The sequence below is a fragment of the Anolis carolinensis genome, chromosome 2, assembly GCF_035594765.1.
Source record: "Anolis carolinensis isolate JA03-04 chromosome 2, rAnoCar3.1.pri, whole genome shotgun sequence".
NCBI lineage: Eukaryota > Metazoa > Chordata > Lepidosauria > Squamata > Dactyloidae > Anolis > Anolis carolinensis.
In genome coordinates, this window is record NC_085842.1 from 68,716,282 (window position 1) to 68,721,308 (window position 5,027).

Here is a 5,027-nt window from a genome sequence, read left to right on the forward strand (position 1 = left end):
ACCAATCACAGTTCCCAAGAAATAGGTGCAGCTGGGACAAGAGATTTTTTAAAATGATAATTTGGAATCCATAGCAAATGATGGTGCAAATAGGCACTGAGTAATGTGCCTGAGTAATGTGCCCAGACTCTCTGCCATCCAGGCGATATGGTAGCCTTAAGATAGTTTTAGTTAAAATTCTAAGCCAATAGTTAGCTACTGTCATGTTTGTACTTTCTTATTCCTGAAAAACCATTGAAAGTTAATAGTTACTTTGAAAAATATATAATTTGGATGCTAACTTGTGGAACAAAACACATCTACCTTGTCATTCCTTGAGGCAGCAGCATGAGGCAGAAGACCAGCCAGCACTTGAACCATGGGATATTCTTCCACTAACACTTAGTACGGCCACACCTTGTGTAACTATAAAATTAACTGAAAGTTATACCTGCATCTCAAAATGAGTGATATTATCCTTCATTATGTTATAATCAAAATGAAATCTAATTATGCCTTTGTTACTGGAAAAATGAATTAACTTCTTTAAATTAGTTATTTCAAATGCCTTATGAAATACATTTAATAAAATTTTGTTTAGAATTAGAAAGGCTATACCAGGCTATACATATCTTCTTACGACATTTGTACCAGCCAGTTTAAATAGTGAAATCATCATATCTGACACTTTCAATGGATGTGTGTTTTTCAGTACAAAAATAAACCCTGAAGCTAATGGTGTTGGGGCAAACAAGTACAGGTGGAAGTGGTAGAACCTAAGGAGTTTTCTCCTACATTTCATAGAGACCACTGAAAGTGATTCTAGAGTATGTGGTTTTATCATTTCCTTTTAGCCTGTAGTAACATTTAAAATAAAGCACATTGACTCATGCAATTAAATTATGAGGGTTTAGGACTTGTTTACACAATCAACCTTTAGCATTAGTTTATACTACACAGCTATAGGGTTTTGATTTCAATTTAATTGCCATGACAACATACTCTGGAATTGTGGGATTTGCAACTTAGGGAAGGTCCTTTAGAATCCTCATCCAAAGAGTTCTAGTGCATCACTATAGTAAAAACCAAGGATTTCATAAGTTGCAGTCATTAAGTTAAAATGGAACCACAGTGCTAAGATTGTGTAGTCTGAAAGGCCCCCTTGTCAATTCAAGAGTGCCCTTTTCCCTATTTGTTGTGTTTGTGGTAACTCATTCATCTGAGCAGGGGCAAACTGAAGCCTAATGTCAAGAGTCAGACGCCAATTAGCGAACAAAAATAGAGTTTATTCAGCAGATAAGCCAAAAGGTAATGTTAACACAGAAAAAACCTTGAAACACTTCACTATCAGTGCTTCAAGAGCAGTTCAAACAAAAATATAATTCAGCAACACAAGCAGGTAAAAACAAAGCTAAACAAACTTAGTGCAAACTGCACTTTCTGAGTCCAAGCCCTGCCAGCCGGCTCTGTAGTTTTCAAAGGAACAGTTCCCAAAAGAAAACACCAAATTGGTCAGGAAACAAACAAACAAACTAAGAATGCAGTAGACTGCTTCCACAATGTGGATAAAGCCGAAGGCTCCAAAAGGATGGTGAAAAGACGTCGTCCGGTATTCCAAGGTCAGGTCAGGAGATAACAGCAGTGACCAAAGAGCAAGCCAGGAGTCAAAAGCCGATAGTAGTCATCAATCACAGGGCGAAGGCAGTAGCAAGGTCAAATTCCGATCCAAGGTCTGAAGAGGGTGCAGTCATCCAAAACAGGTCCACGATAAGACACAGCGAGAGCCAAGCTAGGTGATAACAGCAGATTCAAATCATAGTCCAAGTCCAGTCTGCATGGAAACACAGGGATCCCAATGGCGCCTCAGCAACACCTTGCCACACGCAAAGTGCAGTGGCCAAACATTCCCATTTTATTCCCCTTCCTCCTGGGTGACCAAACACTCACACCCAAACACCAGGTGTCCCAAATCTACTCAGAGTCTGAGCTCCACACAGCTAGAGCTCGTGGATCTGGAGTATCTAACAATTCGTCGGAGTCCCAATCATCCTGCCCACACTTAGCCCCATGAACACTTAAAGAACTATCCTCCCTTCTCCAAGCATCCCAATTGGGATCAGCTCCTGCAGAAACCCCAGGTTCAGAAGTATCCATAAGCCCCAAATCCCCAGACATCTCCGGTGGCTGTGCCTATTCAGTGCCCGCTTCCCCAGCCACCACCTGTTCCTCAGCATCCATCTCCCCATCTGAATCTTCCTCAGAAGATCCCCCATATAGCTCTCTAAGTCGCTTCCTGCGCAACTCCTCCAGTGAACCCTCATCACGAGGGTTTTTTCTTCCTCTTCGAATTCCATCCCCATCAACCATAATCCCCAAAGGCGCAGTCACAACACTATCCCTCCCCGCAAAGGCCCCTCCCACCGGAATTAATGTGGGATCCGAGACCTCCGCAACTACTGAGGACCGGTTAGATGACGTGTCCAGTTTTAGTAAAGATCGATGAAACACCGGATGAACCTTCAGAGTGGAAGGTAACCGCAATCTAAATGCCACAGGAGAGATCTTGGTAACAATTGGGAAAGGTCCTAAGAATCGAGCTCCAAATTTTCCTGCATGCGTCCTGATGTGCTTAGCAGACAACCACACCATATCCCCTTCCTTCAGTTCCACTCCAGGCTGACGATGTTTGTCAGCTTGTGATTTTTGCGTTGCTTTAGCTTCCAGCAGAAGCTTCCTTGCAACGTCTTGCAAGGCCCTGAGTTCACTGAAACGATATACTGGATCAGGCGACACTGTATTCTGTGCAGGCGCTACTACCCCACGTGGATGGCAACCATACATAATTTCAAAAGGCGAGTATTGGCTAGCGCTATGTGTCACTGCGTTATACGCAAACTCTGCCACCGGTACCCATTGAACCCAATCCCCAGCTTGCTGTAAACAAAAACAGCGCAAATACTGTTCCAGCAGACCATTTACCCGTTCAGACTGCCCATCAGTCTGTGGATGGAACGCAGTGGAGACGTTCAGCTTAGTTCCAAGTTGCGCATGGAACTGCTTCCAAAATTGCGACACAAACTGCGTGGCTCTGTCCGAAATAATAACTTCTGGAGCACCGTGCAAACGGAAAATATGGCGCACAAATAACTTGGCTAGAGTAGTAGCCGCCGGTACTTTAGAGCATGGGATAAAATGAGCCATCTTGGAAAACAAATCAACCACCACCCAAATACAAGTATATCCACCCACCCTAGGCAAATCAGTAATGAAGGACATAGAAATAATCTGCCAGGGCTTTTCAGGGACGGGTAGAGGCGATAATAAACCACAAGGTCGACCCACTGGATGTTTACACTGCTGACAAATAGTACAGCTATCACAGTACTTTAAAATGTCCTGCCTCATTTTGGGCCACCAGTAATGACGAGTGATGGCTTGTACAGTCTTAAATCTCCCAAAATGTCCCGCAGTTGGCTCATCATGATATGCTTGGATGATTTCCAAGCGTAATTTACCAGGAGGTACAAAAATCTGCCCATTACGTGATAGTACCCCGTCCTCATCTTGTAAATTAGGCAGTAAAGTCCTCATATCTTGAGAGAGCAATATCAGCTGTTCTTGCGTCCACCTATCCTCTTTTTGAGAGGACAACACCCGGTCATGAAGATCCTGCCTGTCCTGTACCATATTTAACAATGAAACAGGTAAAATGGTTTGCTCAGAGGATATTTCAGCAGTCTTAAACTCAGGCTTCCTAGACAAAGCATCAGCCCTCAAGTTTTGCTTCCCCCTTACAAATTGCACTCTGAAGTCAAACCTGGAAAAGAACAATGCCCACCTAATTTGCCTTTGGTTCAATTTCCTTGCAGTCTGCAAATGCTCCAGGTTTTTATGATCAGACAGGACCACTATCTGATGTTTAGCCCCCTCCAACCAATGCCTCCAAACTTCGAAGGCCACCTTGATAGCTAGCAACTCTTTCTCCCAAATCGTGTAGTTTTGTTCAAACGCAGTGAGTTGTCTAGAATAGAAACCACAAGGCCTTAATCTACCGGACGGGTCCTTCTGCGAGAGCACTGCTCCCAGCGCATAATTAGAAGCATCTGCCTCAACAACAAATGGTCTGTTCACATTTGGATGTACCAGAATGTTCCCATTCTGAAAGCTACGTTTCAGTTGTACAAATGCCTCTTTGGCCTCTGTAGTCCATTCAAATGAATGCTTCTTTTGCAGGAGTTGGGTTAAAGGCACCGTCAATTGTGCAAAATGGGGAATGAACTCCCTATAATAATTGGCAAAACCCAAAAACCTTTGCACATCTTTTTTGGAGGTTAATTCTTGCCAGGTATTGACAGCGTCTACTTTTCACGGGTCCATTTTTAGCTCCCTCCCAGATATAACATGTCCCAAAAACTCCACCTCAGACACATGAAAGGCACACTTTGAGGCCTTAGCAAACAACCCATTTGCCCTGAGCCTAGACAGAACCTGACGCACATGTTCCCCATGTTCACGAACGTTTTTCGAATAAATTAATATATCATCTAAATAAATCACCATAAATTTGTCCAAAAGATCCCGGAACACATCATTAATGAACCGTTGGAATACCGCTGGCGCATTGCACAACCCAAATGGCATTACTAAATTTTCGTAAGCGCCATAACAGGTGTTAAACGCGGTCTTCCATTCATCCCCAGCCTTTATACGCACCAGATTGTAAGCCCCGCGCAGATCTAATTTAGTGAAGATGGAAGCTCCCTGAACCCGAGACAATAACTCAGGAATTAGAGGTAGAGGGTACCTGTCCCGAACAGTGTACTTATTTAGCACACGGTAGTCTCACACAAGTCTCAAGTCGCCTGTCTTTTTTGCCACAAAAAAGACTGGAGCGGCCGTAGGCGAGTTAGAAGGTCTAATGAAACCCTTCTGCAAGTTCTCATCCAAATACTCCCTTAAAGCCTGTCTTTCAGGTACCGTGAGCGCATACAACCTGCCTGCAGGCAACTTAGCTCCTTCCACCAAGTTGATTGCACAATCATAAGGCC